Here is a 17,255-nt window from a genome sequence, read left to right on the forward strand (position 1 = left end):
TTGAATCATGACCATGGAATATCTTCATTTATTGGTGTCTTCTTTAATTTCCTTAATGTTTTGTAGTTTTCTTTTCCTTTTTTCCTTTTCTTTTTCTTTCTTTCCTTTCTTTTCATTCTTCTTTTTGATTCAGATTCTCCCTTTGTTGTCCAGGCTTGTCTCAAATTCCTGGCTTCAAGCAATCTTCCCACCTCAGCTTTCAAACTAGCTAGGACTACAGGTGTGTGCCACCATGCCCGGATAATTTTTTTTGTAGAGTTGAGGTCTTGCTATGTTGCCCAGGCTGCTCTTCAACTCCTGGCCTCAAGCGATCCCTCTGCCTTGGCCTCCAAAGTGCTAGGATTACAGATGTGAGCCACCATCATGGCCTGTAGTTTTTAGTGTACAAGTCGTTCACCTCCTTGGTTAGGTATATTCCTAAGTATTTTATTCTATTTGATGCTATCATAAATTGAATTGTTTTTTTAAGTTCCTTTTAGGATTGTTCATTGTTAACATGTAAAAATGCAACTGATTTTTGTATCCTACAGCTTTTCTGAATTTGTTTATTCTAACAGTTTTGTTTGGCTTTGGGGGTGTTTTGTGGACTCTGGGCATTTCTACATGTAATATGTTGTCTGCGAACAGATAATTTAATTTCTTTCCAGTTTGGATGCCTTTTTAGTTTCTTTTTTATGCCTAATTGTTTGGGCTAAGATTTCCAGTACTATGTTGAACAGACTTGGTAAAAGTGGGCATTCTTGTCTTGTTTCTGATAAAAAGCTTTCAATCTTTCACCATTGAGTATGATTTAGCTGTGGGCTTTTCATATATGACATTTATTATGTTGAGTTTCCTTCTGTTTCTTGTTTGTAGAGTGTTTTTTTAATCATGAAATGATGTTGAATTTTGTTAAATGCCTTTTCTGCATCAGTTGAGATGATTATGAGTTGTTTTCTTCATTCTGTTAATGTGGTGTATTATATTGATCAATTTATATTTGTCATTGAACCATCCTTGCATTTTGGGAATAAATCCTTCATGGTCATGGTGTATAATTCTTTTAGTGTGCTCTTGAATTTTCTTTGCTAGTATTTTGTTGAGGATTTTTGCAACATATTTATCAGGGATATTGGTCTGTAGTTTTAGTGCCTTTGGTTTTGGTATCAGGATAATACTGACTTCATAGTTTGGAGTTTGGAAGTGTTTCTCTTCAATTTTTTGAAGTATGAGGAAGACTGGTATTTGTTCTTTTTTAAATGTTTGGTAGAGCTCACTAGTAAGGCCATCTGGTTCTGAACTTTTGTTCATTGGGTGTTTCCTTAGTAGTTATAGATCTGTTCAGATTTTTATTTTTTCATGATTCCGAGTTGGTAGGTTGTGTTTCCAGGAATTTAATTTGTCCGTTTTGTCTAGGTTATCCAATTCGATGGCATACAGTTGTTCATAGTACTGTTTTATAATCCTTTTTGTTTCTGTAAAATGAGTCATAATGTCCCCTCATTTGAGTCTTCTCTTTTTCTTCACCTAGCTAAAAGTTTGTCAATTTTGTTGATTTTTTTGAGGAACCAACTCTTGGTTTCTTTGATTTTTTTTCTCTTTTTTGCGTTCTCTGTTACATTTATCTCTGCTCTAATTATTATTTCTTTCCTTTTGCTTGCTTTGTGTTTAGTTTGTTCTTCTTGTTCTTTTTTTTTTTTTTTTTTTTTTTTTTTTTGAGACGGAGTCTTGCTCTGTCACCCAGGCTGGAGTGCAGTGGCGCAATCTCGGCTCACTGCAAGCTCCGCCTCCCGGGTTCACGCCATTCTCCTGCCTCAGCCTCTCCGAGTAGCTGGGACTACAGGCGCCCGCCACCACGCCCGGCTAATTTTTTTGTGTGTTTTTTAGTAGAGACGGGGTTTCACCGTGGTCTCGATCTCCTGACCTCGTGATCCGCCCGCCTCGGCCTCCCAAAGTGCTGGGATTACAAGCGTGAGCCACCGCGCCCGGCCTCTTCTTGTTCTTTAAGGTATAAAATTAGGCTATTGATTTGAGATCTTAAAATTTGAGCATTTGTAGATACACATTTCTTTCAGTATTGCTTTTGCTGCATCCCATAAGCTTTGGTGTTTTAATTTTCATTTGTCTCAAGTTATTTTCTTACTTCCCTTGTGACTTCTTCCTTGACTCATTGGTTGTTTGAGAATGTACCATTTGATTTCTACATATTTGTGGATTCTACGTTTTTCTTTCTGCTATGGATTTCTAATTTTATTCCGTTGTGATTAGAAAGATACTTTATATAATTTCAGTCTTTTCAAATGTTTTAAGACTTACTTGTGGCCTAATAGCCTGTCCCAGAGAATGTTCCATATACTCTTGAGGAATATGTGTATTTTGCTTATTGTTGGGTGGTATGCTTTTTGTATATCTGTTAGGTCCAAATGGCCTATCATGTTGTTCAAGTCCTCTTTTTGAGACAGGGTTTCACTGCTGTCACCCAGGCTGGAGTGAAGTGGTGTGATCTTGGCTCACTGCAACCTCTGCCTCCCAGGCTCAAGTGATTCTCCTGCCTTAGCCTTTCAAGTAGCTGGGAATATAGGCGTGCACCACCATGCCTGGCTAATTTTTTGTATTTTTAGTAGAGATGGGGAGTGTTTTACCATGTCGCCCAGGCTGGTCTTGAACTCCTAGACTCGAGTAATTCACCCACCTCAGCCTCCCATAGTACTGAGATTACAAGTGTGAGCCACTGCGCCCAGCCTCTGTTTCTTTTTTGATCTAGTCTCTTGCTTTTCTATCAGTTATTGAAATTGGGTTATTGAAGCCTACTGTTACAGAGCCATCTATTCCTCCCTTCAATTCTGTCAGTGTTTGTTCATATATTTAGGAGCTCTTATGTTTGGGGCGGGGGTGTGTGTGTGTGTGTTTATAATTGTTATATCTCATTGGTGAATTGATCCTTTTTAAAATATGTAATGTTCTTTGTCTTTTGTACCAATTTTTGACTTAGTCTATTTTGTCTGATATTAGTATAGCCACCCCTACTCTCTTCATTACTATTTGCATGGGATATCTTTGTCTGTCCTTTCTTTGTCAACCTGTGTGTACTTAGATCTAAAGTGAGTCTCTTGTAGACAGTATATAGATGGATTCTTTTTTTTAAATTCATTCTGTCAATCTGTCTTGATTTGGGAGTTAAAATTCACTTACATTTAAAGTAATTACTGATGGGGAAGGACTTACTATTGACATTTTGTTGTTTTCTGTATCTCTTATAGGCTCTTTTTGTCCCTCATTTACACCCTTACTGTGTTTCTTTGAGAGTTCAGTTGATTTTGTTTTTCTTTTTTTTTTTTTTTTTTTTTTTGAGACAGAGTCTCGCTCTGTCACCCAGGCTGGAGTGCAGTGGCGTGATCTCGGCTCACTGCAACCTCTGCCTCCCAGGCTCGAGCGATTCCTCTGCCTCAACCCCCTAAGTAGCTGGGACTACAGGCACGTGCCACCACACCTGCCCAGCTAATTTTTGTATTTTTAATACAGACAGGGTTTCACCATATTGGCCAGGCTGGTCTCGAACTCCTGACCTTGTGATCCGCCTGCCTCAGCCTCCCAAAGTGCTGAGATGACAGGCGTGAGCCACCGCGCCCAGCGAGTTCAGTTGATTCTTTTATGGTGGCATGTTTGGTTCCCTTCTCACTTCCTTTTGTGTATATTCTGTAGATATTTCCTTTGTGTTACCATGAGACTTACATAAAACATCCTAATGTTATAACAACCTATTTTAAACTGATAACTTTAATTGCATACAAAAGACATCCTTTACAGCTCCGTCTCTTCTTTATGTTATTGCTGTCACAAATTACATCTTTATATATTGTGTACCCACTAGCAAAGATTGATAGTTTTTTAGGCTTTTCTATTTTAAGTCCTGTAAAATAATAAGGGGAGTTATGAATCAAAATTACAATAATACTGATTTTTATATTTGTCTATGTGTTTACCTTGAAAGGAAAAATTATATTTTTATATGTCTTTGAGTTACTGTGTAGTGTTGTTTACTTACAACCTGAAGGAAGGACTCCCTTTAACATTTCTTGCAGAGTAGGTCTAGTGGTAATGAATTCCTTCAGCTTTTGTTTATTTAGGGATATCCTAGTTTCTCCCTTGATTTTGAAGGATATTTTTTACCAGATACAGAATTCTTGACTGGACGCTGTGGCTCACACCTGTAATCCCAGCACTCTGGGAGCCTGAGACAAGCTGATCGCTTGAGCTCAGGAGTTTGAGACCAGCTGGGGCAACATGGCAAAACTCCATCTCTACAAAAAGTAGAAAAATTAGCTGAATGTGATGGCTCATGCCTGTAGTCCCAGCTGCTCAGGAGGCTGAGGTGGGAGGATCCCTTGACTACAGGAGGTAGTGTAGTGCTGCAGTGGGCTGAAATCACACCACTGCACTCTAGCCTGGGTCACAGAGTGAGACCCTGTCTCAAAAAAAAAAGAAAGAAATCTTTGTTGACAGGTTTTTCTTTTATCACTTTAAATATATCATTCTATTGCCTTCTAACTGCAGAGTTTCTGCTGAGATTGTCCTGGCAGGGCTAGAGAGAGAGTACTAGTAAAGTACTGCACAGTTTTTTGGAAGGCATTGGTAACCACTGCTTATAAACCAACTCTTCCCCACCTGCCTGTGTACAACAATTTCTCAGACAGGCAGAAATTGTTGAATCAAACTCCATGTTGTCTCTTTCTGTGATCTTCCCCTATTGCAGCAGCAGAAGTCCTCTGACATAAGACTCCCCCTGGAGCAGGTAGAGTGTCGTTTGGAGTGATGTAGATGTCTGTTACTTGTATATTAAAGGATTACAGAGATGTTTGATAAGTCCTAAGAGGTAGGATTACCCGGTGTAGTCATGGGCTAGAAATGTTGCAAAAATACCTGAGCCAAGGTCTCAAGTTGGCTGACTTTGTACTATTAAGCTACAGACATGCACTTCATATATTCATCAGTTTTTCAATTAGCAATAATCACTCCTTGAGTAAACCTCATTGGCTATGATACTGCCACTGCGCAAAGCTTGTTCATCATTTTTTGAAGAAAATGAAGTACGTCACAGGATTACTTGCGTGCCTTGTTTTAAGCAAGCTCACCACATAAAAGTAATGGTTTCACCAAAACTTGAAGGTTATTGTTTGGTAAGAGATTCAGCAGAAGACTTTAAAAACATTTTTGTTACTTAAAAGAAGGACTCGAATTACAAAGTTTGAAGAAGCAGCTAGTAAAAACACCACTCACTTTAGAAGAGGTTTTGGGTCTGTTCTCCCAAAGACTGGTTCTTACAAAACCCAGGGTCCTGGGCCCAAAGGTTCTTTCTGTGGCATAACTGCTTAAAAATGTGAGAGGAGAGATTCAGGGTGTGTCAGTCCCAAGGACAGACAGCTAGATATCCTTTGGTTCTACTTGACCTGGGTAGCAGTGGGTGAGGCTTTAGGGAAAACACTTTGTAAATTTTATTATGATGGCATGTAAACGCACAGGATTGGCAATAAAGGGACCTGGAGTTTGGTCTCCAGTATGAGAGGATCTCTTTTGGGCAAAGGATGATATTGCCACACAAGAGTCAGGAGAGGGGATGAGCCTGGTCTTTGAGTTTGCAGGGGGTGTGATTTATTTGTAATTCTTTATTTTATGATTTTTGTGCAAGAAGTTAAGTATTTTGGCTAGAGATAGCATGGAAATAGAGTGAGTTCCCCAGACCAGTTCTATGTAAGACCAGCAGAGAAGGTTAGGTCAGTGAGCACTGGTGTTTCGAAGGGCTCTCCTGGAAGTCAGTCAATGTAGTCATGAGTAGAAATTCCAAGCTGGCCTCTACTAAAAACCAGATCAGGGAAAAAGTAGGGCCCAGGTCAAAGAGACTGTGAGCTCCCTGGGGCAGGGACCAGGTCTGTCTGATTGTCTCTATTTGGCTTGTTGAACTGAACTAACATACAGCACTTGTCATTTGACACCGATTGTAATTCTGTGAGATGATATTTGCATCTTAGATGAGGAAAATGGCCCATAGAGACCAAGATGCCTCCCATCTACTGAGTGGCTGAGTCAGAATTCAAGCTCAGGTCTCCTGACTCCAGATCCTGTGTGTCTTCCTAACCACCGTATCAGCTAGATCTTTTCTATGTAAGAGTATGCAATAGCTTTTATTCAGACTTTTCATTCCTTGGCTTTTATTTTCTGATCTTTCCTAATTATTGCTATTTTGTTTTTTTCGAGGAAATCAGAGAGAAAGCTATGAGACAGTTAAAGCCTGTTAAGGGTTTACTGAGAATATAATGGTGTTCAATATGAAATAAGAATCAAATACACTAGAATTGCAGCATAATCATACCTTAGAGTTACTATAAGATTAAGTTGGAATCGAATTGATCTTACAGTAATGAATTTTCTTTTTTAAAGCTTTTTAGAGCAAAAGCTAATCAATTCCATAGCATAAGGGACAAAACCTATGTCAGTCCCATAGCATGAGTGGCATATAAGGAATATCCTGTGCATTTCTCTACAGAAAAGGAAAGGAAGCAGAACTGACTTTGTGCCCACCAGGTGTTGGGTCCGAGGTGTTGGGTCTTACTATGACCTTTACAAGTATTACCCTCAAGTTTTCCAACAAGTGGTCATCATTACCTTTCTATAAGTGGGAAAAATAGGTTTAAAGTAAATGGCTACCCAGAGTCACACAGTAAATAGCAAGCAATCCATGGATCTAAACTGAATTATTTCTGCCTCCAGTGCTCTCAGTTATGCTGTGGTGTTTTCTGGATGAAATACTAGGATTTAAATATATGCTTAGAGGTTTTGTGTCAAACTTTAAATTGCTCTTGTACTTTGTTAAACTTGTACCATCTGAAATGAACACCTGTATCCATTCTCTTTCAGGTTTTGCTGTTACTGCTCAATGTGATCACACCTTGAATAAGAAATGGAAAACCTTGGGATGTTGATAAAGCTAATATCCTGAGGAAGAACTTCAGTGGGTCCCAGCTGAGTAGGAGATGGGATTCAGCAGTACTGGTACATAGTTAGGTAATAATCCTCCTCAGGCATCACATTCATTGATTTTTGTTGGGCCTCGGGATCCTGGGAGAAAGTCGGGAACTTTGTGCACTCTTGGCTTTGACTACTGACAGGCCTAATGTGCTGGAGTGGCCCAGGCAGAGGCCTACTGCAGAGACTAATGGGAGCCTCAAGAGAAAATCTACCTTAAGAAAAGGACCAGTCTGACAGCAAGCCCAGCTTCCCAAGAAGATAGAAGATTGGAGGCAAGCTGCTGTCCAGGTATGTCCTGAACCAGCCAACTTGAAGGTAAGTTTGCTCCCTGGGGAGAGAAGGGCTCTAGGTATGAACTAAAAGCTGTGTCCATAGACACTGTAACACTGGAGTTCAAAAAATGTTGCTGTGGAACAGCCCCTCTCATCTGAACCCAGACGGAATGTTCTCACCTCCCAAAAGTAGTGTCTTGTATTCCGGCACAGTGGTAGCTTTCTGGATCCACAGGCAAGGCCCTGTGGAGTCTCAGAATAATGATAAATCCTCTAGATGACGTAGGAGCTGGTGAGGTGAGTGGAGCGCCCTGCTATGGTGTGTCCATAGGACCATTGGAGCCTGATGCTGCCAAAGCACGACCTGACCAGCCCCAGCAACTGGTTTAGGATCATACAACCATGGACATGCCCCTAGGATTCCTAGAAATACTAAGGGGAAAAGGATTTTCCTGGAGCTGGGACATTCTACATTTGCACAGGTGAGAACTCAAACCATTGAGATTTAGATATTAATGTAAAACAACTTCATCTGTACTCATTAAGACTGAGTAAGGCTAGGACTTTTCCTTTCTGCTGCATTTTAACATAGGTAGGAGGACAGGATTTTCAAGATGCCCAAGAAAGTAATCAAGCAATAATCATGCGCATCTTCATGAAGGAATGGTGGAGCCCCACATGACCCACGATCTGCACCCCACAGGACCCCCGCCCCACTGCTTCTCTGCCCTCATTTCGTAGCACTCCAGCCTGGGCCCCCGCTGGCTGGCCTCCCGTGCAGCACGCTGTCCCCTCAGGGCCTTTACACTTGGCTTCTCCCTTGACCTGGGTTGTGTTCTTCCCTATCTTCCCACCCTCTAATGTCCATGCGCCTTCTCCCTCACTTTCTTCAGCTCTGTTCAGACGTCACCTTTTCTGTGAGGCCTTCTCTGAGCTAACGTAAACAGCAGCAAGGTCAGTCTCAGTGGCTCACGCCTGTTATTCCAGCACTTTGGGAGGCCAGGGCAGGGAGATTACCTGAGGTCAGGAGTTCGAGACCAGTCTGGCCAACCTGGCGAAACCCCGTCTCTACTAAAAATACAAAAAAAATTAGCCGGGTATGGTTGCGGGCACCTGTAATCCCAGCTACTTGGGAGGCTGAGGCGGGAGAATCACTCGAACCTGAGAGGTGACGGTTGGAGTGAGCTGAGATTGTGCCATAGCACTCCAGCCTGGGTGACAGAGTCAGACTCCATCTTGGAAAAAAAAAAAAAAGCAACAACTGCTTCTTGCCTTGTTACCCCTAATCTGCTTTATTTTTTCCCAAAGCACTTTGCATTATCTAGTATACTATACATGTAGTTGTTTATGGAGTGTATCCTCCTCATTAGAATGGGAGCTCCATGAGGGCAAGAACTCCCTCTGTTTATTCACAGATGTATCCCCAGCAGCCAGAACATTGTCACACAGTACATGTTCAATACATTTCATTAATGAATGATCATACTTCCTCCCTTTTTTGTTAATTAACTAATTCAGTGAACACTGAGCTCTACTAAGTGATGGATACTACTGAATAGCAGAGAACCAAAGATGAACAAGATAGCTTCTGCCCTTAATGAGGTCACAGTGTGAGGAGGGAGTCAGAATGGTGCCTCCTGACAGCTGGAGGAGATTGGGGAAAGCTTCGTGGAGGAGGTGCTGTCGAGTTGACTCATGAAGGGTAAGGAAAATTATGATGTGTGAACATTTGTTGAGTGCTTACCATCTCTCTGCTAAGCAACTTAAATATAGCATTATTTAATGCCATGAACAGGTGTGTAACATAAATACTGATATTACTTTTACCTTAGGGTTGAAGAAGCAGGCTCAGAAAGGACCAAGGTTTGGAGCTACCACTGGAGGAGCTAAGATTCAGACCTGGTTCTTCCTGGTTTCACATCTCATGCTTTAACCATGTGCTGGGCAGACGAGAAAGGCAGACACTGTGAACAGAAGAAATGATCCATCTCAAAAATGGAAACTTCACGGTGTGTATTCAGGGAACCGCAGGAATTCCAGGCAAGAGATGAGGCAGGATTCTACCTCACTCAGAAGGTGAGATACAGGCCACAGGTATTTCATACCTCTGCCTCCTGATTCCTTCTTCCTTCCAGGATAGCTTACTTTTGTTACCGTATCGGGTGTCTGAATATGCTTTGATCTGAAGAAAGAATTCTATGATTGAAGCAAGGGATGGACCATGTGGTTGTAGTAGCCCAGATGGGAGGGGGGTCCTTGAGTAGGACAGTAACTGGAGTAACTGGGAAAATGAAGGGGAGACGACAGATAGGGAGGACTTCTAGAGATAGGACTGCTAGGACTTGGTCGCCATTGGCTGTTAGAGAGGCAGGAAGCTAGGCCTGGGTGAGTGGTGGAGCAACAGTGCCCATAACAGAACACTGTGTATGAGAACGTTCCGTGGGAGATGAAAAGTCAGGCAGGTTTGGAGCCCCTGTGGCTCGTCGAGCCAGGGAGATGCCCCATCCTGATTGGGATGTGTAAGGCTGGAGCTCCAGGTAGAGTCACAGAGCTAAGAAACTTCAGCTTCTTTCAAGTTATTGCCCAGGAAGAGAGTCCAGAGAAAGACCAGCAGTGAGCTTGGGAGCAGCAGCTGTGGACACTGGGAATCTCCTCAGCACTGACAGCTCTGGACCAGAACTACATTGCTTCAGATCCCTTGTGAAGTCATGATTGGACAAACATATTATCTAAACCATTCAGGGAATTTTTTGAAATTTCTTAATTAAAGGAAGTTATCTGGGCAAATGAGATCTCCTTGAAGCATTTTCTTCTATTAGTGTGTGGGTAAAATGGCAGTGTGCGAAGCCCCTTCAGTCAAGCAGGGTTCTCTGTAACCCTCTTTTTTCTTTCTTTTTTTCCCCCCAGTTAATACCTTGATTGCATTTTTTAAAATATAGTCTTATTAAATTTTTTTTTGTAGAGAGGGCATCTCACTATGTTGCTCAGGCTAGTCTCAAACTCCTGGCCTCAAGTGATCCTCCACTTCAGCCTCCCAAAGTGCTGGGATTACAAGTGTGAGCCAATGTATCCAACCCTTTGTAACCTTTGATCCAGCTATTTTTTTCATTCCTGGTTATTTTCACAACCCTGTCTGGAGTCACAGCCTCAGTGATCTTCCTTATTGATGAAATACCACTGGAAACAGACCCATTTTGGCCCAGCCTTCTTGTGAGTGCACAGTGCCCACCAGGAACAAAGTGTCCAGGCGACACCCAGCCAGGAGCCTCCACTTCAGAATGGAAGCCAGCACAAAGCTTGCTGTCAGTGAGGTTCCTGGAGGAACCAGGAAGCAGGGCTGAGGAAGAGAAAGAGCCCCAGCGACTCACTGTCCTTGTCCTCCCCTTCTAGATCAGTACCGTCCCAGCTTCTGGTTTGGGAAGGGAGGGGAAGAACATGTTTGCCCCAGACTACACCCCACCTCGGGCCAAGCAGGGCCGTGGCAGTATTGCAATGAGGAAGGAATGAACATTCTTCAGGGTGGTCTTTTCAACTACTCATGCAGGAGCCCATCCGGATCATTTAGAGTAGAGAACAGGAGCAAGAATAGAAGTGGCAAGGGAGGGTGCTTTGGGGTCATGTGACCCTGAGTCTTATCTCCTTTCTGCACCTATGGGCTATCTGGCCTAGGGCAAAAGTCACTTCACCCCCATGAGCTTCAGTTTCCTTCTCCCTGAGAAAGACGTCAGATGTCAGTGCACAGAGAGGCCATGGGGATGGATGTGCGCAGCAGGATGCCCAGCATCCAGCAGGTGCCTAATAGGTAGGGCTACCTCATTGTGGTTATCCTCCAAGTGACTATTGTGTTTTTGATCTGCTTAACTTGGCACTGGATTTGGTGATGTGTGAACTTGTATTTCCCTCCCTACAGTTCATAGTAGTGTAAGGATTATGTGCTCAGGCTCTGGAGTTTAACCAGACCTAGCCTCAGATCCTGGCTCTAATAGTTTTACTAACTCTTTGACTTTGAATAAGTCATTTCCCTAATTGGTCTCTGTGGGAGTAATAATAGCACTTACCTTATAGAGGTGTTATTAGAAGAAAATAAGATATTATGTGTGGGAACTGTTTGGCATATGGTAAACATTCAAATATTGTGGTATCCATCTTGGTGAAAATTGCCACCCTTCAAGGGCATATACTTATTCAAAATTGAGCACTTTCCATGGCTCAAAATATGTAACAAGTGTATTAGTTCATTGTCATGCTGCTGATAAAGACATACCCAAGACTGGGTAATTTATACAGGAAAAAGGTTTAAAGACTTCCAGTTCCATATAGCTGGGGAGGCCTCACAATCATGGCAGAAGGCAAGAGGAGCAAGTCACGTCTCACATGAATGGCAGCAGGCAAAGAGAGAGCTTGTGCAGGAAAACTCCCGTTTTTAAAACCATCAGATCTCATGAGACTGATTCACTACCACGAGAACAGTGCAGGAAAGACCCACCCCCACAATTCAGTCACCTCCCACTGGGCTCCTCCCATGACGTGGGAATTGTGGGAGATACAATTCAAGATAAGATGTGGTTGGGGACACAGCCAAACCATATCAACAAGTCTTTTTTTTCTTTTTTTTTTTTTTTTTTTTTTTAGTAGAGACGTTAGTCCCACTGTGATGGCCCAGGCCAGTCACCAACTTCTGGGCTCAAGCAATGCTCCTCCAGCCTTGGCCTCCCAAAGTGCTGGGATTATAGGCATGAGCTACCACACCCATCCAGTTAACAAGTCTTAATATTGCCTTAAGAGTCCTTTGAATGTCTATAAATGGTAAAACAACCAACCAACCAAAAACCTTTGCTCTTTCAAGAAAGAGTAGGTTTGGAGTAGTAGCTATGTGATTCCAAGCCAAATATGCTGATTCAGATAGTTAGTGAGTCAAGATAATTACCTTTGGGGTCAAAGTAATGTGCTTCTTGTAACTCATGAAGATGCACCCAGAAGAGGCCTCCAGCAGAGTGAGCAGCAGCTGTGCTGCGGGAACCCTAGCTTGCAGCCTCCGGAGCAGGCACTTCTTGGCTCTATACCATTCACCCCCATGTGGTTTTTACGTTGTTACTTTTTAGATGGAAAGTAACCTCCTCATGGTTAAAAAAAGAAACAGTTCAAAAGGGTAAGAAAAATCTCCCTACCACAGGGAGGAAATCAGTTTCTGCTCTCTTATAGGAGTGTCCATAGCTATAGAAAGTCCCTTTTTAAAAGCATATAGGGCCTGGCATGCGCACTGCTGTACGCCTTTCTCTTCCCACTCATCACACTGCTGACAAAGATCTCCTGAGTGGGAGGCTTTGAAGCACTGCCCCCACAGAGAGGCACATGATACCCAAGAAATGCCCAGGGCTGGCTTTGGGGCCCCCAGATTCTTAAACACCACCAGAGCATGTAATTGCCCCAGCTCCTTACTCTAAAATTCCTATTTTCTGGCTCTCTGACTTGTTTTGTTTTTGTTTTTTTGAGACTGAGTATCTCTCTGTTGCCCAGGCTGGAGTGCAATGGCATGACCTCCACTCACTGCAACCTCCACCTCCTGGGTTCAAGTGACTCTCCTGCCTCAGCCTCATGAGTAGCTGGGATTACAGGCATGCGCCACCATGCCCAGCTAATTTTCGTATTTTTAGTAGAGATGGGGTTTCAGTGTTGACCAGGCTGCTCTTGAACTTCTGACCTCAGGTGATTCAGCTGCCTCAGCCTCCCAAAGTGCTGGAATTACAGGTCTGAGCCACTACCCCCAGCCCTGGCTCTCTGAGTTTTAAACCACTTTCTTTAAATTTTGCTGCTAACTCTTAATAGTTAGACTTCTTTTGGAGGGTGAAAGGAAGGCAGGAGACTGGGAGAAGGAGAGAAAAGAAAATAGGGGGAAAAAAGAAAAAGGGAAAAAAGAAAACAAACCTTTTACATTACAAGGGTAACTGCAAAAATGACAACTGTGTCAAAACAACAAAACCAAGTTGAGACCGCCTGGATGCCTGTGGTCAACCAAGTTTGCCCAGTAACTCTGGGACTCAGGGAGAGGGAGGATCTGGGAAAGAAAGCCACTCCTACCTCCTAGGTTTGTGGATTACAGGCAATGGTGTGGGTAAGAGGCCCAGTTCTGGGGATTCCCAGGGCCAGTGCTAGAACAAGAACTCTATATCCGGCTGTCCAGGGTCTCACAGCAATAAGTGGTCAAGTCATGGATTTACCTCTGACTCCAAAGGCTTCTCCATTGCCCACTCATCTCCCGTTTCCTTCAGTGGATAGGAGGGCCCAGGAGGGCCTGGAAGCCTGGGCTGAGTGAGTACTGTCAGCCACAGCTGGAGAGAGGCCACACACAGGCCCATCCACCCAGTGTGACGCGGTAAGGCGCTCCGCCCACCAGGCCATGTGCAGAGGCGACCACCCAGCATCTGCTGATTAAACCGCTACTGTAGAAGTCCCTGTTTTGGTCTTCCTAAATCAGGGCCTGGGAAAAAGACATGAAGAGGTTTCAATCCTCCATTTTTCCCAGAACAAAAGGCTTTCCTGTCCACATCATATCACTGGCCCGGAATGCATCCACTGCAACTTCAGCGCCTTCAGCGCAATGCCGCACTGCCAGCCTGCCTGGGTCCAGGAGCCTTGGCCAGGATTTACCACCTGCCCCACACTTTTGAGGATTTCATCACGTGGTCTAATATGATTGCAATACAATTCTTGAAAGATATTGTTTTTACTTTAGCTTTTTCTTTTAATGTAACAGCTTTACTGAGATTTAATTCACATGCTACAAAGTCATTTTAAAGAGATAATTCAATGGTGTTTTTTTTTTTTGTATATTCACAGTTATGTAACTATCCCCACAATCCATGTTTAGATATTCTTATCACCCCAAAAAGAAGTCCCATAACACTCCCCATTTCCCCTCCTACCAGTCCTCAGCAACCAGTGATCTACTTTATGGATCTGATTATTCTTTACGCTTAATATAAATGGAATCCTACAATGTGTCGCCTTTTGTGTCTGGGTTCTTTCCCTTTGTATAAGGTTTTCTAAGGTCATCCATATTGTAGCCTTTCTTGCAATGACTGAATAATATTGATTTTATGGATATGCCACATGGTGCTTATTCATTCGTTAGTTGATAAACATTTGTGTTTACACTTTTTTGTATATGATCAATAACGCTGCTGTGAACATTCATGTACAAGTGTTTGTGTGGACGTTTTCAGTTCTCTTGGGTTTATAACTAAGAATGGAATTGCCAGATCATATGGTAACTGCATTTTTAACCTTTTGATGAACTGCCAAACAATTTTCCAAAGCAGCTGCACTATTTTACATTTCCACCGCAAACGTTTGAGGATTCCCATTTCTCCACATCCTCACACTTTTTTTCTGTAGGTTTGTTTTCTGTTATTGTTGTTTTAGCCCTTGCAGTAGATGTGAAGTAGCATCTCATTGTGGTTTTGACATTTCCCTGATGGCTAATGATGTTGAGCATCTTTTCATGTGCTTTTTGGCCATTTGTATCTCTTCTTTGGACAAATGTCTATTCAGATTATTTGCCCATTTAAAACATTGGGTTATTTGTCTTTTTCTTGTGGAGCATAGGAGTTCTTTATAAATTCTGTATATAAGCTCCTTAGATAAATGATTTGCAAAAATGTTCTGCCATTCTATGGATTGTCTTTTTACTTTGTTCATAGTATCCTTTGAAGCACAAAAGTTCTTAATTTTTATGGAATTCAGTGTATCTATTTTTTCTTATTTGTCTGTGTTTTTGGTGTAATAACTAGGAATCCATTGCCTAATGCAAGATTTACTCCTGTGTTTCTTCTAAGAGATTTACAGTACTGTTGCATTAATTAATTTTTGTATATGGCATGTGGTAGGGGTCCCAAATCATTCTTTTGTGTGTGACTATACAGTTGTCCCAGCTTCATTTATTGCAAAAACTCTTTCCTTCATTGAATGGTGTCGGCACCCTTGTCAAAATTTAATTGAACTTTGATAGCAATAACAATGTGTTAATATTGGTTTATTGATTGTAACAAATGTACCATACTAGTGCAAGATGTTAATACTATAGGAAACTGGGCATGGGGAGGGGGACATATGGAAATTCTCTGTACTTCCTGCTCAGTTTTTATTTTATTTTATTTTATTTTTATTTTTGAGACAGGGTCTCATTCTGTTACCCAGGCTGAAGTACGGGGGCACAATCACAGCTCACTCCAGCCTCGATTTCCTGGGCTCAAGCAATCCTCCCACCTCAGCCTCCTGAGTAGCTGGGACTACAGGCACACGCCACCATGCCTGGCTAATTATTTCCATTTTTTGTAGAGATGGAGACGGGGTCTCACTATGTTGTCCGCGCTGGTCTCAAACTCCTGGCCTCAGGAGATCCTCTTACATCAGCCTCCCAAAGTGCTGGGATTACTGGTGTGAGCCACCTTGTCCGGCCATCAATTTTTCTGTAAGCCTAAAATTGCTTTAAAAATAGTCTAACTTTTAAAAATAAATTGAACATATATGTGTAAGGGTTTATTTCTGGACTTTCCATTCTATTCCATTTATCTGTATGTCCTTTTGCCAGTACCATGCTTTCTTGATTATTATAGCACTGTAAGAAGATTTGAAATGAGGAAGTGTAAATCCTTCAACTTCATTCTTTTTCAGATTGTTTTGGCTATTCTGAGTCCCCCAAAGTTCTATATGAATTGTAGGATCTTCTTGTTGATATCTGCAAAGAAGCCAACTGGGATTTTGATAGGGATTACATTGCATCTGTAGATCAATTTGGATTTGGGGCATGTTGCCATCTTGACAATATATACTTTTTTTTTTGAGATGAGGCCTTCCTCTGTTGCCAGGCTGAGTATATGGTGTGATCATAGCTCACTGCAGCCATGAACTCCTGGGCTCAAGCAATTCTCTCCTCAGCTTCCTGAGTAGCTGGGACTATAGATGCATGCCCCCACACCCAACACCATCTTGACTGTTAAGTCTACAGACTTATGAATATGGAATGTTTTTCCATTTTATTTAGATTTTCTTTAATTTTGTTCAACAATTGTAGTTTTCAGAGTACAAGTTTTGCATTTTTTGTTAAGTTTATTCTTAAGTATTCTTTCTGATGCTATTGTAAATGTTGTTTCTTAATTCCATTTTTAGATTTTTCAATATTGTATAAAATACTGTTGGTTTTTCTTTTTTTTTTTTTTTTTTTTTTTTTTGAGACGGAGTCTCGCTCTGTCGCCCTGGCTGGAGTGCAGTGGCGCGATCTCGGCTCACTGCAAGCTCCGCCTCCCGGGTTCACGCCATTCTCCTGCCTCAGCCTCTCCGAGTAGCTGGGACTACGGGCCCCCGCCACTACGCCCGGCTAATTTTTTTGTATTTTTAGTAGAGACGGGGTTTTCACCGTGGTCTCGATCTCCTGACCTTGTGATCCGCCCGCCTCGGCCTCCCAAAGTGCTGAGATTACAAGCGTGAGCCACCGCGCCCGGCCAAAATACTGTTGGTTTTTCTGTATTGATGTTGTATCCTGCTCGCTTGCTGAACTTGTTTATTATTATTATTGTTTTTTTGAGATGGAGTCTCGCACTGTCACCCATGCTGGAGTACAGTGGCGCAATCTCGTCTCACTGCAACCTCTGCCTCCCAGGTTCAAGTGATTCTTCTGCCTCAGCCTCCCAGGTAGCTGGGATTACAGGCACGCACCACCATGCTCAGCTAATTTTTGTATTTTTAGTAGAGACGAGGTTTCACCATGTTGCCCAGGCTGGTCTCAAACTCCTGGCCTCAAGTGATCCACCCACCTTGGCCTCCTAAAGTGCTGAGATTACAGGTGTGAGCCACTGCACCTGGCCTGAACTTGTTTATTAATTTTAATACTTTTGTAGTGGATTCTTTAGGCTTTTCTATATGCAAGATCGTATCTTCTGCAAATAGAAATAAATTTACTTCTTCCTTTCCAGTCTGGATGAA

At 42.4% G+C, this 17,255-nt stretch overlaps 1 protein-coding gene and 1 pseudogene across 3 annotated transcripts in view; one reads left to right on the top strand and one right to left on the bottom strand.

Moving 5' to 3' along the window:
* The window catches only part of IWS1 (interacts with SUPT6H, CTD assembly factor 1), a 59,999-nt gene extending 49,938 nt beyond the window's left edge, over window positions 1-10,061 (top strand). Inside the window, exons 14-19 of one of the 3 annotated variants that reach the window (XR_010118833.1) lie at window positions 6,892-7,038; window positions 7,143-7,317; window positions 7,606-7,756; window positions 8,793-8,976; window positions 9,107-9,350; window positions 9,851-10,061. The gene's annotated coding sequence lies outside the window, so the exon portion shown is untranslated. Of the gene's footprint in view, window positions 1-6,891; window positions 7,039-7,142; window positions 7,757-8,167; window positions 8,229-8,792; window positions 8,977-9,106 lie in introns of all 3 variants that reach the window. The other 2 variants (XR_010118834.1, XR_010118832.1) reach the window with 2 other exon arrangements.
* On the bottom strand, window positions 4,879-5,039 carry LOC129472804 (uncharacterized; annotated as a pseudogene).
* Window positions 10,062-17,255: the final 7,194 nt, after the last annotated feature.

Source organism: Symphalangus syndactylus, chromosome 22 (assembly GCF_028878055.3).
Source record: "Symphalangus syndactylus isolate Jambi chromosome 22, NHGRI_mSymSyn1-v2.1_pri, whole genome shotgun sequence".
NCBI lineage: Eukaryota > Metazoa > Chordata > Mammalia > Primates > Hylobatidae > Symphalangus > Symphalangus syndactylus.